General features: G+C 46.7%; 1 protein-coding gene across 2 annotated transcripts in view; it reads right to left on the reverse strand.

Annotated features, from left to right (window-relative positions):
• TTC3 (tetratricopeptide repeat domain 3) overlaps nt 1-18,460 on the reverse strand; it is a 2,698,168-nt gene that overhangs the window by 947,879 nt on the left and 1,731,829 nt on the right. The window lies entirely within an intron of this gene.

Raw genomic sequence — 18,460 nt, forward strand, 5'->3', positions numbered from 1 at the left:
TAAGAAAGCCTAGGTAAAGACAGTGCAGGGCAATCAATCGGAAGGTGTCTCAGTGTTTCTTTGATTTGATTATTTTTACAGAAATTACATGGAATAACAGAATCCTTTACTTTATTTCTTGCTGCTATGATTTCTCCCGTGGCCAGAACGTTAAAGCTAAATCTCATAAAGAGGTTTCTAGAGTTCCTATTTGGGAAACAAATGAGATAAGGTTCCATTATACCCATAGGTTTATAATAGAAAACCAAGTGAGAATATAAGCAATACTTTGTCAATTTTTGGATTGTGTTTGCCCAATCTACATTTTGCAGTAATTGTTTAACTTCTTTTGGTTTGAGAGTTAATGTGTGCAAGGTAGATCCTGCAGAAATTAGTAATTCTTTTACAAATTTCCGTACATTTTTTAAGAAAGACTGATCTGGAGATATCTGACTTCATATAATGGCCCAAGGCAGATTACGAAAAAGGGAAAGACATTTCCATTCAATAACACTTTGTAAAGATTGTAGGCCGAACTCATATCTCAGTGCGAGCCAGGGACGCATTTTGGTAGGCAGCGAGTCATTTCTCTTAGGATAATGGGTTCAAATTTACTTATATCAAGCTTACCAGCGAAAAACAGGATTTCCAAACCATAAGACATTTTTGGTGTAAGTTTTTCTTTGTAATACTTTATCATTGGAGCACAGGAGAAAACGCCAAATTTGCGATCAACTGCTTTCATTTGAGCGATACTTTGTTTGGCCTTCAAATGAAAGTGATTTCTTATCTGTAAATAACTTGGGTCATCATTAATCAAAAATCCCAGATAGATCATAATGCGCTTTGTTCCTAACTTGATTTTGTCCAGAAACCATTTATCCGTAATTTGTGTTCTAATTCGACTAAAGCGCATTACATGGGACTTGGATGGGTTGATAATTAGTCCATTAAGTGCCATATACTGCGCAAAAGCAGACAACAATCTCTGAAATCCCAAAGGGGTTTTATCGAAAAGCAGAAAATCGTCTGCATATGAGCACCAGCACATCCTTTTGCCTTCCAGAGTAGGTTGAATAAAAGCTGACTTCATAAGGCAAGGACCCACATCAGAGGTGTATACATTATAAAGAGCTGGGGCAAATATGCAGCCCTGTCTAAGACCGTTCGATGTTGGAATTTGGAAAGATAATAATCCTTCATTATTCAGGCGTACTTGTATTTTTGAGCCTTCATGAAAATGAATAAGGATTGCTAAAATTTCCTTTGGAAGGCCTAGACCATCTAATTTGCGCCATAGTGTCTATCGACCAGGTCGAAACCAAGTGACAGAGCTACACTTGCTAGATATACAGGAGACCCTCCTTTGTTCCACCCAATTTCCTGTAGCAGGGAGATAATTAACCCTCCCGCCATGGTTCCCACTCCTCTTCTAAAACCGAATTGCGCAGTAGCAATTATTGCATTAGTAGTAGACCAACCCTCCACTTGTAAGATCAGACCCGCAAAGATTTTCGATTCTGCGTCCATTAGCGCTATTGGGTGATAATTAAGAGGCAAAGATCTATCTCCCTTCTTATAGATTGGAATAATGAGTGATAGATTCCAGGAAGGGGGAATGGACTTGGTAAGTTCTATGTTAGAAAATAATAGAGATAACACTTGGGACCAGCTATCAGGATCATGCCTTAGTAATACATTTGATAGCCCGTTGGGGCCCTCAGCTCTAGATGAGCTAGACTTCATGATCCTGTCTCTAATTTGGGCCACTGAAAAACTAGTTCCATTGCGTAGATTGCAAGTCATCCTAGAAGACAAATGGCGGGGCTCTGGGGGCATATAATGCAGAAAAGTACTCCGACCAAGATTCTTCGGAAATTGGGTTTAGCATTTGGTTTCCGCGGATCGATTTCCCATTTATTAGGTGCCAAAATTTACGCAAGGAATTGTCCCCAAGGGCCCTCAGCATTGCTTCATTATCTGCTTGAAATAGGGAGCACTTACAACCTTTTAGACAGTTTTTATATATTTGTGTCATGTTTCTTGCCCCCTCCTTTTTGTCAATGTCTAAGATCTTCTGTAGTTTGAGTAGTCTTCAAGATCTTCTCAAGTGCAACTTAGCTAAATGTACGTTTTGATCATATTTGTGAGTATGAGATTTCTCAATAGTTTTTCGTTTCATTATGACTATAGAGCTGTCAGTGTCTTCACATAGGGGTGAAGTTGGCATAGGTGAACCTATTTTGTTTTATTTCCAATGATGTTGCGATGTGATTGTTGCATGCTTGAACATTACCAGGGTGCCATAAAATTCGATTTTTTGCACAATTCAAACCTAGAACTGCAGAAGTGTTTTGATAAGAACAAGCACCTCTTAAAAGGTTGATATCTACTTGTAGCATTTTATTATCGCTCAAAGTTGTCTCAGTTATACTGAATGTTTCTACTAGGCTAAGAATAATTTCCATACTAAAGATGTAATCAATTGCCGAGGTCTTAATGCCCGATGACCAAGCGATGTAAGGCCCTTCCATTTTCAGTATGGAATGTAATGAGACAAGACCCCATGAGATGAAGAACAAATTCCAGATTAGCAAGTCATTTTTTTATATGCCGCATCTGTAATTTTTGGAAAAGAATCTCCCTCATGGTTTAACTCGTTAAAACTTTCTCTAGGTGTCACTGATAGATTCGCTATTACTAGATCACTGACCGAATGCAAATCACCCCGAGTCATATTTGTATTAAGGTCACCCATAACCAGTATGTGAAGAGCTTTACATTTCAAAGAGCATTTTTCCATAATTGCTTCCATTTTCAGAATTAGCTCATACAAATTTGCACAAGGAGACCAATAGACATTCAGAATCAGCAGATGAGAAATTCCCTCATTACCCTCCACCTTTACCAATGCGTCCAAAACATGAGGAGCAATTACACATGTTTCAACCATGTGCAAGCCCATACCCAGCTTAAAAGCGGTCAAGAGGCCTCCAGAAAGGGTGGCCCCTTAACCTCTTAGTAGCAACACCCAATGCCATCAAGATGCACTGGTGTAAGTAACCATGTTTCCTCAACGCACAAGAGATTCTTACTCCTCAATTTTTGACATAGTTCATGCGAGGATAGTAAATGTGTGTTACCTCTTGAGTTCCAACACAAAATTGCCAATCTATTGTCTTGGTTAAAGCTGCTGTTTCAGTGTTTGAAGCTGGCAGATAGAAGCTCTTAATGTTAAGGCTAGCCATCTCCAGCTGGATTCTTGATCCCACTAAATGCCCCTTCATTCTTTTGTTGTTGATTAGAACTGTCTCGTGACAAACGTGGTGCGATTTGGGGAAAGGCCTCCCGCTCTGAGTTGCCTTTACCGAAAATCAGCAAGTCAAAGCCCAAACTATTCAACTGCTCAACCTCTGCCAATACTTTTCGGAAGACCATTTTTGAATGAAAAAGTAGTCTTACATGATCAAAGCACATAGGATACTTGAAGTCAACTCTCTTAATATCCACACTTGATAGATTTTTTTAGTGATGATATGTCATTTAGTAAGGCAAGAGAGCGTGCTCTATTCATGGCTGGTTGATATCCGCAATCGAATAGAGGATATAAAAGGACACTAGGGGAGTCCAGATAGGCCGGCTTTCTCCACGTTATATATCATAAGTCTGTCTGAAGATAGCTTTTTGGACTAAACTCTTTTTTTCCACCCGTTTGATGCCTGCATTTACCTTTCTCTAAAACCGGTAGGGCCACCCCTACGGAGCTTTGTACTGGCTCTGTAGTATTTTGGATGGAAATTGGTATACTAGGCTGCAAGGTTGCCTTTGGGTCCCTCAATGGAGAAGCATATGCTTCTGTGTTAACATTCCCTTGGGTTTTAAGGGGCAGAATAATGTGACCCTTTATTTTCTGTAAGTCTACTGTTTCCCCTTCTTTCCTGAGTAGTTCTTTTATATTTTAGCCTTAATGAGAGAATTTATGTAACTTTCATTAGGCCTGTCGGGTGCCAATCGAGACTAATTGTGCACTTGCATCCTTTTCACTTGTCAAATCAACTATCGGGGTAGGCACGGGGAAACTTTCCGGCCCAGTGGTAGGCTTATGCAGCTGTTGATGGAGGGGTACTGTGGAGTCAGATTGTGCGCTATCCGATTCTGTTGCCGCAAGTTTAATTGCTATTGCTGGAGTTGGAGTTCCTAGCACAGCTGCTGCCTTGTCGATAGTAAGAATTTTCGGTTTTGCGAACAATTCATACATTTCGCTCTGCTCTCCCTGCTGAGAGTGCGGGTTCTTGGATTGAAGAGGATTTGGATGTTGTGGGAGAGAATAATCTAAACCCTTTGGAATGGCTATATTTTTTTTCTTTGCTGCTTTATGGTGCATCTCCTCTGAAAGGGTGTTAGAAGGAATGTCATACGTGCCAATGTTCATTTCAGGGGGAGTAATTACCCCTCCCTTCTTTACCACTGCTATCCCAGGTGTATGTAATAGGTCCTTTTCCTCTATAATACATTTTCTCCAGGTATTTTTGGAAGCTTTATTCCTTCGATCATGGAGAGCAAATAGCAATTTGTTTTTCTTACTTTTTTGCAATTTTTTATTTTTTATATCTGAGGAATAGAGCTTTCCAAAACTGGAGGCAACTCTGTAGATGGAGCTGCTAGGCCCCGTTTGTTATTCTTAAGTTCAAATTAGTTTTTAGGAATATTATTTTTGTCTCCCCATAGCTGAACAAGCTTATTTGGGAGAGCTTCTAAAGTATTTGTACCCATTTCAGATGTTGCTAATAAACACTCCAATAGAATTCTCATTTCAAAATAGCAAGTGGATTGATCTTTTAACTCCTTCAATATTAATAGGAGAGTCCCCGTCTTCTCCACTTGCTGAGAAGATTGCTTATGGAATGGAGCATTCGGGGGATCTTCAAAATGTTGAGATAAGCCCAATAACAATGGATGTAAAGAGAAAAAATCTGGGGAGGGCGTCTAGGAAAGATGCGCTCTCATGTAAATTGGTGTTTTGAGAGTAGCAAATAAACATGAGCTCGATGCCTCTTCCTGTGGAATTTGGGAGGTCCTCCCATAGAAATCATTGAGGAATTTACGATTTCTTCTGCATTCAATATTAATGAGCCACTAGGTTCTGGGGGGAAAGGCGAGGGGGGTGGGGGGGTAGATTTAATGCCATTCGTATTGCATTTTTTATTGGAGTAAATACAAGGGGGGCGGATAGGATATCCTCATACATCCGCACCCCCTGTGTAGTTGAACTTCTTGTGGCTGGACCCGTCTGTGCAGGACGAGAATATGTGTATTCTACACTCGCTCTCCTGCGGGACATCGTGAATAAATGCTTCTATGCTAAAGAATAGGATGCCTTATGGGAGTCTGTTTTTATCAGAGTGTAAATGCTGTAAATAACTACTTGGCCTTACTTGTTATAATGGAGGTGCTTCTGCCTCACGCCTCGATTCTAATAAACGTACCAAAGGGCACTTCCGGCCCCCAAAAAATTTTTAAAAAATTAAATATTCCCACTAATTCCAAACCCGCCAGCCGCAGCGCAGTATTCAAAAATTTGTGAAATCTGATTTTCAGTCTCAATATCCAAGGCAGCACGAAAACCCAAGTTAGCAGAGCTCAAATGCAGTTTTTTCCTCCTTATACAAATTTAGTTATAATACTTAACAAGATGTTACTGCCCAGAAAAGTCCCCCGCCCATCGCCTCTTCGCCAAACAACCAGGGCACTTCCTACACACATCACGTGCGCGCGCACACGTGGGCAGGCCCTGGGCTGTTATAGAGGCTGCTGAGAGTTGGCGGGCTGGACTTGTGGGTGAGAAAATTGAAAACTTTTTAAAGGCTTCACATTTCGCCAATTTATGAAAGTGCAGCTTCCTCTTGTGCATACATCAGTCCACAACAATCACGGGCACGTCTATGAGGCAGGAAGCAACAGACATCTGGGGCAGCCAAACAGCCAGGGCACTTCCTACGCACTTTACGGGGTGATTAAGATCAGGTGAGCAAGGAAACTCCTCAACCTCCTGAGAACCCAAAGATGATTGGTATTGGTGGAAACGCAAAGTGGAGGTGAAAGACCTACTCCACCAGGAACGTGTTGTGTTCCCAAAAGACCCACTCGGGTATAGGGGCGGGGGGGGCGGGAGGAGGGATGGCGGGACTAAGGGGGTTGGGGAGGGTTCCTTCGATCAGAACTGTCTGCAATTCAGAATGTCTCTTGTCACAGTCAATTCAACTGTCTGGGTTCCCCATCAGGAGAAGATCACTGAGATGACCGCCGTGCAAATCTCCCACTCATAAGAGACCAAGCTCTGCCTGCTCAGAGCGTCTGCCAACCTATTTCTCCACCCTGTCAATCACCCGACTAATGTTTTTCTATGGATTCTTCTCTCACTGATTATTCATCAGATACATATCCATTCAAGCGTTAGCTGCTTGGAAAACCTTGACAGTGGGCTTAGTGCACATCGATTTGGCGTTCCGTCTTGCCTCAATGCAGCGGTCGTGGACTCTGGACGTGATGTTGGTCGTCGTACATATACTGAGTCACTAGACCCCTTGTAACTCAGTTCCCCACCTTTCAACCCCCGCCGACCCCAGATAAGCCATTGTTGAGGAAGAATCAAACAATTCAGCTGAGACAGCTACAACTCATAGAAAAATGAAAAACCTAACAAGAACCATGAGGAATGCGACGGCAAATAGAATGACGAAAAACACCAATAAGTTCAGCGGTAGCCCTTTAAACAAGAGCTCATCTCCCAATAGAGAAGTTGGTCATTAACTGCAGGCACTTTCATAGCGGCATTGGATGGAAGGGTGATGTGCGCTCTGCTGGAGAAAAATCAATCGAAAGAACATTACAGTTTTTAATTTCACCTTCAATGGATTGCCGTTCTCCTGCAGATTCCTCATCAGATAGACTCCCCAAGCAGTATGTGTGAAGGAGGCAGGATGAGAGCTCCCTACATGAGGAAACTTTGCAAAACTACTCTCCCAAAACGAGCATCAGCTCCACAGGGCTACATCCAGGCAACAGAGTTTGGTTAAGGTATGCATTGAGGACCAAGTTGCCGCTTAGCAGATGTCCCTCATTTGCACACCCTTTGCAGAGGCAGACGCCAATCTTGTGGAGTGGCTCTGCTCTGATGCCCGGAGTAATTGCTTCCCTGCACGGAGGTAACATTCTGAAATGCAGAGTGTAAGACACTCTGCATTTCAGACAGCCAAACACTTTCTTGCCATCGAGAAGGCTACAAACATTTGGTCCGCTTTCCTAAATTCTGCTGTTTTCACAACTGTGTGATTGGCATCATGGAAGGAGACAGAGACAACAGGCTCAATATATAACAAAAGGCTTAATAAACGTAAACGTTAATATGATGTAAGGCCTAACTTGCCCTATGCTAAGGTGGGATTTCCCTACCTAAAGAAACTAAGGGTAGTCTGTGCCAATAGGTTGAACTGAAAAGTCTGTATCCAAAACCTATGCTTGCCCTCATAACTAAGCTGAAACAATGTGTAGGGATGTCAACCATTAACTAAATAGTTCTCCAAAAGTAAACTCCAGCTCAGGCTTATTCTTCAGCTTCTTTTCCCAAAATGTCAACAGGTTCAACACAATGTTCAAGTTACCTTCTTTTGGATTCAAAGTAATATAATTCCACACCTTTGTAAATGTCAGGACACCCTTCCCCAAGTTCAATATAGTTCTTTGGCAGCAAGTCTCAGGCTTCCCTTCACCAAGCTGAATATCAAAAGCTGCCACAAAAAGGAGTATCTTGAAGCTTTGTCTTTGAACTGAGTTTCAATAGTTCTTCACAGCTCAGGGTTCCCTTCGTCAAGTGTTATATGCACCAAAAGTGGGTTTCCTTTTGACACAACAGCAGGTTTCCTTATTAGCATATAGGGGTTCTCTGGTCTTGGCGTAGTTGTTAGACCACACGGTCCACCCATTACAGGTCATGCAACCAGGAACCTTGAATTCTCTTTCAGTAGATCAATATTCAATATATAGGAGTTCTCTGGTCTTGGCGCAGTTGTTGGATCACACAATCTACTCATTACAGGTCACGCAACCAGGAACCTTGAGTTCACTTGGAATAATTCAACATTCAACATTCAATAAACAAGTGGTTTCTCAATTGCAGCTCCAAAACAAACAGTTTCTGAGACTTGACAACAACTCTGCAGTCAGAGCCCTTCATTTGATTTAGCTTCCTGTTTTCTCTCCGCACTATTACATGTTAGCAGGTTCAATATTTGCATTCAGTTCCTTATTCAATATTAACAGTTTAGCCATTTCATTTTTTTTGTTGTGGAAACTTGTTTATGTGGCAGAAATTATATGTTACTCACTGTAGTGACTAACGTACTGCTAGTCTAGTCCCCTTTCCTCCATACTGTATGGGCACCTCTCGCAAGGGACTGGAGACGGAACCTGTTTCACCAGAAAAAACCTTCTTCCCCTCTAAATTTAGAGAAGCGCAGGGGTGCGGCCCTGGGAGCATGTGCTCTCCGCCCACCGGAACCACTTCTCACTCCCCATTGACACGTCGACAATATTACCATTGCCTAATGACAGCAATTTTATTAGGGGGGAGGATGGTGGGACATATGAAGGAAATGGGACGATGGACTAGGAGTACGTTAGTCACTACGGTGAGTAATTTATAATTACTCCTACGTCCAGTCCCCTTTCCTCCATACTGTATGAGCGATTATCACTGAATGTAGCCCCAGGGTGGAGAGGTAAACAAGTTCCTTAATACTGCCTGCCCGAATTCCGCATCTGACCTGGAGCCACACAACTCTCAGGCCAGCCTGATGCTTCTTTTAAGCCCAAGCCTCGCTGGGAGGCTGGAACTTCTTCCACTGACTGGCTCTCTCCGAGCAAACGAGTTTCCACCAACGGAGTTGTTGTCCCAATCTGTGGGAGTGGAGGGGAAGAGAGAGGAATCGGTAGACGGTAACCAGTGGACACTACGCATAGGACCCAGGGGTCCGCAAACCTTTGACACCAGGACCGTGCCCCCCACCGGAGACGCATCGATCTGAAGGGGCGCGTCATGCCTTCTTTCCCTCGAAGGTTGGGGCAGAGGAGGGGGGACTGACAGAAGCTCTTGCCCCCCCCCGCACCCCTTCTGCTGTTTGCACCAGTGCTGACTGAGAACAGTCAGGCTATCTCAATCTCTGTTCCTGGAAGCCCCGGAATCCGCCAAAGGCCTGCCCCTTCTCGGAGCGCTGATGTGACGGGGTGTAGGCCCTGGGTGTGGCCTTCGCGAGGATAAAGACTTCGCAGTTTGGGAGCAGCTGTTCTTATCTAGCTCCTCATCGGTGGTCGAATTAAAGAGGTCACTACCCTCGAATGGAACATCCAATATGCGTTCCTGGACGTCCGGGTTAAACTTGGTAGCCCGTAGCCAGGCAGTCCTTCTCATGTTCATGGCGATGCAGATGGCACAGCCTGAGGTGTCAATGTGTGTCACTGTGGACTCCATGATATCCTGGGCCAACAGTTTAGGGGTCCTCCTCATCAGTGTCCACCACAGTGTTCGGCTGGTCCGGTGCAGGTGAAGGAGTGCTGGGCGCCGAAGGCTGCAGAGTGGGAACTGGAGCCGGCGGCTGCTGTGGAAGCTGGTGTGGAACCGTCTCAACTGTGGGAGGCAGGGAAGCCATAATTGAAAGACTCGGCGGAGCAGGGGCTGTGTGGAGGCCTGAGGTGCTGGAGCCATAGGAGGAATGACTATAGGTGCCAGCGGTGGGACCGGCGGGAGCATGTCCCTGGTAACATCCCGAAGGATGGACCCCATCTGAGGAGACCTCATGAGTGTGAGGAACTTTTTAAAAAACCTGTCCTTACATGCTGGTGTGGTGGTATGTTATGTAAACTTGGTAAAGCACACGTACACCCAAAGGCATCTTGGAGCTGGCTACAGCAGGAGGGATCAAAAACAGTACGGTAACAACACCAAAGAGAGAAAGACTTAGAACAGAGTAGTTTTAAGCAGCCGGCGAAAAGTGAAGTGGTCTTCAGTAGCACGAAGGGCCATAGGCAACTCATTCCACGCTCTAGCAGCTGCCACCGAAAAGGCACGACCTCCCATACGAGACAAACGGTAGCGGGGGGTGCTGAGAAGGCACTCTGATTGGGAGCGCAGCAGACGAGCAGGTGTGTAGTGAGTAAACTTTGCTTGGAGATACTCAGCACCCAAGCCATAGAAGGCACGATGCACCAGACACATCGATTTGAACAAGATCCGACTGGCTACAGGCAGCCAATGAAGTTTCTTGAGCAACGGGGAAATATGGGATCCAAAGGGGGGGCGAAGTATAGAGCGAACGGCAGCCTTTTGTAACAATTGAAGCCTTTGGGTCAGATAGCGAGGGTGATAAAGAGTTACAATAAACAAGGGTGCGGAGAACCAGGGCCGCCACTACCGGGGCCTGGCATTCAGCAGGAATAAAGGGCAAGACTTTCCGCAGGATGCAAAGTTTAAAATTACCAGCACTATAAACAGAGGCGACCTGATTGTCAAGAGACAGGGAGGAGGAGATTTTAACACCTAGATTGCGGACAGATTGAACCGGGAGCGGGAGAGGGCCCAGGCTCGACAACCAGAATTGCGAGGTCCAAAAGAGAAGGGGGGAAGGGGTACACACCACCAGGACCTCAGTCTTACTGCCATTCTGTTTTAGCCAATTAGTCATCATCCAATGACCAAGATCCTCCAAACAATTCCTGAGACGAGCGGCGGTCTCAGCTTGAGTAAGATCAAGGCGGACGAGGATCTGTGTGTCGTCCGCGTAAGAATAATAGCGGAAACCATGAGAGTGAATGAGAAGCAGAAGAGATGTGATATAGACATTGAAAAGGGTAGGAGAGAGTGCTGAACCCTGAGGGACACCACAGACAAGTGTAGCCAGCTTAGATCGAAAAGGGGGAAGAGAAATAGACAGAGCGGTCAGACAAGAATGAAATGAACCAGTCAAGAACCTGGTCGGAAAGACCGGCGTTGGAAAGACGTGAAAGCAAGATGGAGTGATCGACGGTGTCGAAAGCAGCCGACAGATCCAAAAGTAGGACTGCTCCGACACCACCCTTGTCCACCAAACATACCAGGTCGTCGAGTACCGAGTACAGGACGGATTCCGTGCCCCTCCCAGGGCGAAAACCAGACTGAAAAGGGTTGAAGAAATGAGAAGACTCAAGAAAGTTAGAAAGAAGAGGAGACACCAAAGCCTCCATCAATTTCATAAGAAAAGGAAGAAGTGAGATAGGATGATAGTTAGACAGTACATCAGGATCAAGGGACGGCTTCTTAAGAAGAGGGACAACCAAGGTGTGCTTAAGGGAGGGAGGAATGAACACAGTGGAGAAAGAAATATTAACAGCAGTGGTGATATGCTCAATGAGGTTAGCAGATATCTCCTTTAAAAGAGTAAGAGGTATGGCATCGTTAGGAGATGCAGACTTTAGTCTAAGAATGGCTGACAGTACATCAGAGTTTGAGAACTGTGGAAACGAAGACCAAGAAGCAGTAGGAGAAGGGGAAGGAATAGCCATTGTAGGAGCTGAGGTAGGTCGTATTGACAGAGTAGCGGGCGGCTGCTGGGGATTGGTCGTACTCTGTGTTGCTGGTTGCGGGGTAAATCTGCCCTGCGACGCTGAAGGATAAGCTGTAGGCCACATACCTGGCAGAGACCAGTCCCACATTGAAACTCGTTCTCCCACCTGCTCTGCACCAGGGGACCGTATCGGACAAGCAGCCATTTTGTTGGGCTGCGTGCCACGTGCCAATGTCGTGGTGCTTGCCTCGCGGGCCCGGCCTCCTCCAGGACTCTTGGCGGTGGAGCTAGAGGCTTACCCTGCACCTCAAGACGGGGCTTGGTAGGCGTATTGCCCTTATCGGAGTTGCCGGTAGTGCTGCGTATAGGCGCCCTCAGACATCTGACTGGTACAAGAGCATTGCCCCTTGGGTGGCCACCTGGTAAAAGAACCTTGCAGTCCCTCAGCACTGTCCCCGGAAGACTCCTCCTCGGCCGGTAGCTGAAGCAGCCTCGGTACCTGTGCTGGTGCGAGAACCTGATCGGTCCCTCCCGCTCAGACGTTTGCTTGGAAAGAAGTTGCCCTTGCAGGGTCCGATGGAAAAAGCAGCACTACCTTGGGCCTTGACTTTTGTCTGACAAAGTCCTTCAAGTCCACTGGAGGCGACTTCTCGAAGAGCTCCCTTCACTGAGCATTCCTGTTGTTCAGAACGCGCAGTGTAAGCGTGTCACGCGCGGTACAACCCTCCCAGCCGTGATCGGGGCCAAGGCAGCAGCGACAAAGAGCGTGGGGGGTCAGACGTAGGGAAGAGCCCTTCGCAGGCTGACATTTGCTGAAGCCCGCTGTTGTCGACATGCGCCAAGGAGGAGCATGGCGCCAGAGGACAGAGTACCTGATTAAGACCAAAAAACAGAAGACAAAAGACAAGGACAGTACCCGGGGAAGAGAGCGTGGAATTACAAGGCCGAAGCCAAACCCATGAGCACTGGTGAAAGCGGTATGCTCCTGTCGACACGGAAAAGGGGACTGGGGCCGGTGGGCGCAGTCAGGCGAGCTCATGCTCCGAGGGTCACGCCCCCGCGTTGCGTCTTAATTTAAAGGGTAAGAAGGTTTTCTCTGGTGAAAAAGGTCCCATCTACCGTCCCTAGTGGGGGACGCCTTTACAGTAAGGATGGACGGGATGCAGGAGTATAAACAGAGTAGAATGGGTTACATTTAGCATTCGACTCAGGCAGGAAAACAGACAATACTTCACAACAGGGTCAAGTCGTGAGGTATCTGAAATACACACATTACAGTCTTCACTGGAGCAATATGGTTAACGGTTCTGCCTTGCGGTAGTTATAAGATTAGTCATCGTCGGGGGGGGGGGGGGGGGGAAGGTTGGCCAGGTATATATTGAACTCCGACCATATGTTATTAGGGCGGGATGTGGGGGGCAGTGAGTCCAATTACAACTCCTCACAGTTCAGGGCCCAAGTTAGCGGTACTATCCAAGCTTCGGTGTTGGGCAGGGCAACCTGTTTCCATCTCAGCAGTATACATCTCTCAGCGATCATACAGCCTGTATTTACAAGCTTTTGTTTGGGGGATTCTCCCACATACCAAATAAGACTCCCAGGGGAGAGCAATCAAGGGGAATGCGCACAACATCAGAGTCTTTAATACAGTTTCCCAGAATGTCTCCAGTTGAGCACAAGACCAAAACACCGGCAGCTAGGACAGCAGTGCTCTACGCCCTGATATATCCTACTGAGCTCCTTGGGGTGTAATACAACCTATTTAGCAGTTTATATTGTATACATTTGAACCTGAAATCTAAGGACACCTGTTTAGTGTGTGCACACATGCGCTTCCATTTGGGCGTCAGACAAATCCATCCATATGTTGTCAGACCAACCCCTGCGTGCCGCTTGAGTTGAGCGCGATTGTTTAATTACAAGCATTTTATATAGCGTCAAAGGTTTATGGTGACTGCCGCTAGAATTGGCAATATATACCAGCTTCCAGGGCTCTAATGGGTAACATGGCCACAGCGCCTGCAGTGCCGCTCCTATCCTGTAATATTGCAGAAGTTCCATCCCAGAGCCGGTATGTTCCTGCTGCCATGTCGATGGAGTAATTAATTGCCTTTCCGGGAATAGATTGGCCACAGCCTTATAGCCAAGACCCGGGAACCTCCACATCAGAAGCCATTTATCATATGGATGTATTTCAGGATTCCCAGAGAAGATGTGACGCCAGGCTAACACATACCGGGTCAAACAGGCAGTCATCTTTGTATTTGCTGTCCATGAGCAGCGTCCCGAGGTCTGATGTGCAGGTACCATGCGCTCAGGTTTGACATGAGGTGGTTGTAGCTTTTCCTCATACCTGTATGAGGCGTATTGGGCCTATGCAGCTACCCAATACAGCTCGAGGTTTGGGACCGTGAAGCCCTCCTTCTCGTATGGGGGAGACATCTATCCACTTTTTCCAGACTGCCCCTGAGTGCCATAAGAATTGTGCGCAGAGCCCGTGGAATTTGGAGAAGGGGGGCTTGCCAGGTGTTAGGCAGAAACCTGTGCAGTTCCCTTTGGGAACACTGCAAGAGATTTAGGACTACAGGTGTTCGCAGTAAACCCACTTGGTAGCAGTCTGAACCACCCAGATTTACCTGGTAGATGTGGCTGAGCAGTCAGACTTCCCTCAAGAAGAGTTAGGCAGTATACAAAGTATACACAATAGGTACTCAGACACAAAAGCACAAGCAAACACTGACCTGGTATCAAAGTATATAATTATTTATTTAAAAACACACTGTTTGAAACACTCCAGCACTCTTATTGTAAAACACAGTTACTATTATAATATATACAACCCTTATTCCTTATCAGACAAGTCTTAGTTAACACCACTTATTTCCAGACAGAGGTGAGCGCTTAACTATAGATGGCACTCCAATAAGTTCTTGAAGAAGGGAGGGAAAAAGACAGCATATGTGAAGATACACCACTCTAAGATTTAGGAACACTTTTAGCAAGGCAGAAGAGCAAAAGTCACTTGTGAGCCAAAGACCCTAGGCTGGGCCTCCTCTTGGAGAGAGCAGAGCACAAATGCACCCAAGATCACAGTTACACTAGGCTTTGAAAGTCTTGCAGAGAGTTCGAAAAGAGTTTAGAGAGGCTCAGGAAAGTTTAGCCAGGGTGTCCCAGGCTAACCCAGGTTTGAAAGCCGGGGGCTAAATCTACCCCGTACAGTCGGTGGCAAGGGAAGCCAGGCGGAACACGGTACCTTAAGTGGTAAGGATCCTCCAGCGGTGGCAGTTGTTCCTGGCAGCGGGTGCAAGTCTCGGCGTCGTCCAGGGGAAGAGAAGATCTCGACTTGGAGGAAAGATGAAGGTCGTTGCACTGCCAGGGAAGAAACCAGCCGCGGAGTTTTCCGGTTAAAGGTATTACCCTTTATTTCGCAGTCATGGTAAAACGTGGTATTCCGGTTGCCGGGGTGCTTGGCACAAGCAAGGCGGCCACGAGATGTGTCGGGAAGGCGAAAAGACGGTCAAACTGGTTATCCCCACCAGTCAAAGGAAGAAGACTCTCCGGCGGGAGATCTCCTCGGTCGTTGGGAAAAGTGGTGAGACGGTCCAGCAGGGCTCCACCGGTGGTGTCGTCGTGGTAGGTCGGCTCAGCTTCTCCCTCGTCGGATTCTTAGGTCCTGTGGCGACTTCTGAAGTTCCAGTCCCCAAAGCCCTGCTTTTATGCAGAAAACCCCCATTCACTCAGCCTAGCTGTCACTCAAACATGCTAAGTGGTGAGCCGGCCGGCTCACCACTTGGGCCAATCAGGACGGAGAGCGACTTGAGTTGCCTAGGCAACTCAGTCCAGGGTGCCTAAATCCCCCTCCACCCCTCCTAAGTACCCCAGACAGAGTGGCACCACTTTGGAGGGCTTCTGTGGAGAAGCCTGCCAAAAAGTGGAACAAAGGGCTCGACTTGGGTTGGAGTCACAGACGAGAACACAAACACCATTTTAGAACCGAGTTTTGGCAAAAAATACCAACCGGAGAATTAATAATAATTAAATAAACCAGTGGTATGTTCGAGGCTATCGTAATTAATTAAATAAAGATAGTAGCCTCGAACAATGGGAAAATCCCATAGAGAAATATTTGCGGTGGAATATAAAAAGTAGTATCCACTGCCACCAGCCAAAACTCGATCAGGGGGGACGGAGATGTGCCCCCTCGACTAATTTACCCCGGGGCAATTGAATCGCCCCAGCCAGTACGTCCACAATATGATGGTTTGTACTGGTTCTGTTCAGAATTTAAGACAAGTAAAGTCAATGGTGACTTTACATGCCCTGGGAGACATTAGTCAGTCCCAGGGCATGGAGTCTATACTGGGGGGTCACTATGACACCCCTGTGTTACTGCACTGAGCGTGCTGTGTAACACACATCACAAAAACACATGAAGCCCTATGGAGTAAAAGACCCCATAGCCCATTAAACACATCTAGAGTCAAAGGAACACACTCAAATCATGTCCAAGAGTGAGGGTAAAAGAGTCTCACTCTTGGCAGGAGAAAAAAATAAACCCCAAAAATCCAGCAAAGCTGCTGGGGGACTCACTAGGTTAGGAAATTCAGCCTAAACAGAGAATTCTCCCTAACAAAAGAGCAACCTGAACTGGCAGGCATACCGTGGAAGAACACAGACTGGAAACGTGTCATTCCCGAACTGGACCCCACAGGTGCTGCAGCCCTAGCAGGATCCGTAGTGTGGTGCTTAGCCTTCTTTTGGACTCCCTGTGCAGGTGTGTCCTCAAAGGACTTCAACCTCTTCTTCTCAGAGGGAGCACACTCATGGGACCAGCCGGCCCTGGATGAGGCAATACGGCACCCAGAGGCCAAATTAGAGGCCTTCCCCCAACTTCAGCCATGCCGCTGTGGCTTCTTTCTAGTCTTCCTCGAAACCCCACAGCAAATCTTACATTCTTCCTCATCGTGATCCGGATGCAGGCAATACAAGCACTTGAGGTGCCGATCCTCGACAGACATTGCGTAGTCCACATTATGTGCATATATTGAAGAGTCTCCTTCTCTTTGGATAAGAACTGGCGATGAAGCAGATCTTCAGCAACAACCGATACCCGCTGCCGGTAGCCGATCAACGATCGACAGAGGAACAATCGGAGAAAAAACTCACTAATTTAACTGAAAAATCTCAAAATAGTCAAATAACTCGAAGAGCAAGATGTGAGGTCTCCTAACACTGAAACATGCAGTAACAATCTGAAGATGGCCATCGGGATGGGAGCAGTATGACCCAAAGCACAGAAATTGGTTTAGAGGCGAAATGCAGTTTTCAGGCTAAAATTAAATTGCTTTCCTTTTTACTGAGGATTCCCAGCGAGACGAAGGGGAAAGACCAAGTGAATGCATGCCAGACACCATGCTGGAGAAAGGCGGATGACAGTATACTGCTGCCGTTCTGGAATTGAGCGACCAGTTGTACAATGAGTAGGATTCTCTGCTCTGGGAAAGGAGGAAGCCTTTCCTACCCGAGTGTATAGGACCACTCCGATGAACTTGAGCCTCTGTGTTGGTGTTGTGTGACTTCTGAAAATCCAGGGAGTAAACCAAGCTCTGTAGCAGCGAGCAAGCGCCCTCGGGATGTCGCAACACCTGCTCTGAGGATTGACCTAAGTTAAGCCAGTAGTCTAGGTATGGGAGACAGACAGAGGATCTTTTGATGCATGCCACCACCACTATCAAGAGGTTAGTGAGCACCCTGGGTGTAGAGGCAAGCCAACACCGAGCTGGCAGTGAGCATCCCCAAAGACAAATCTCAGAAAATGCCTCGTCTTACGATGGATTGGTAAATGAAAGTAGACGTCCAGAAGATCTAGCGATACCAAGCAATTCTGGGATTGAAGAGTCTAGAGAATGTCCGTTTGTATCACCGTACTGAACTTGTCCTTGCTAAGGAACTTGTTCAAGGCCCTGAGGACCAGAATAGAAAGAAGGAGCCTCCTTCCCTGGACACTGGGAAGCATTGAGAATACCAACCAGTACCTCTCTCCCAGACAGGCACCTCCTTCCTTGTGCCCTTAAGCAGCAGGGAACTCAAGTATTCACAGAGCACTGGCTTCTGTTGCCATAGGGGTGGTGGTCTGTCAGGGGGCTTCCTAAGTAATGGCAGGCAATAGCTCTGTTCCCTTACTGGAGAACACTGAGGCGATCTACCTGCTGCAAAGCCCAAAGACTCTTCCTTCAACTGGAAAGGCAAGGGGGGAGAACTCTGAGGTTTCAGCAACGCCGAAGACACCGAAGCAGTCTGGCTTTGTGCTACACTCTTGACCCTGCCTTGACGTTAGAGCCTCTTGTCTGGGGCAACTGTGCCCTTCTTACAGATGGAGTGTGGCATCAAAATCCTCTACCTTTCTAACTGAAGGAAAATGATTGGCTTTCTCTACGCTGCAGAATGGCCAGCCCTGGAAATTTCACCATACGTTTAGATGCCTTGAATCTCTCCACAGACTTGTAAACCCATGGTCCAAAGAGATGCTCTCCCACTGAAGGCCATTTCGAGTACCTTGGACTGCACCTCCGATGGAAATCTGGTGCCCCGAAGATATGAAGCTCTCTGGAGGACCGGCTACATTCCCCTCGACTGCCTGAAGAAACCTGCTGTGTCAAGGCCATCCTGGAGGGCTTGACAAGCAGCCTCCTTCCTGTCTTACAGGCTGGACTACTGCAACAGCCTCTTTCTAAATCTGCCTGCTTCTACTCTGCGCCTTCTACAACTCATCCAGAATAGGGCTGCAAGACTTGTCCTTGGCCTCAAGCTCAGGAATCGCACCTCTCCAGCACCGAAATCGCTGCATTGACTGCAAGGATTAAGGCCAAGACCCTCTGCATTGCCTA

This window comes from Ambystoma mexicanum, chromosome 7p (genome assembly GCF_040938575.1).
Source record: "Ambystoma mexicanum isolate Mex_15411 chromosome 7p, UKY_AmexF1_1, whole genome shotgun sequence".
Classification (NCBI taxonomy): Eukaryota; Metazoa; Chordata; class Amphibia; order Caudata; family Ambystomatidae; genus Ambystoma; species Ambystoma mexicanum.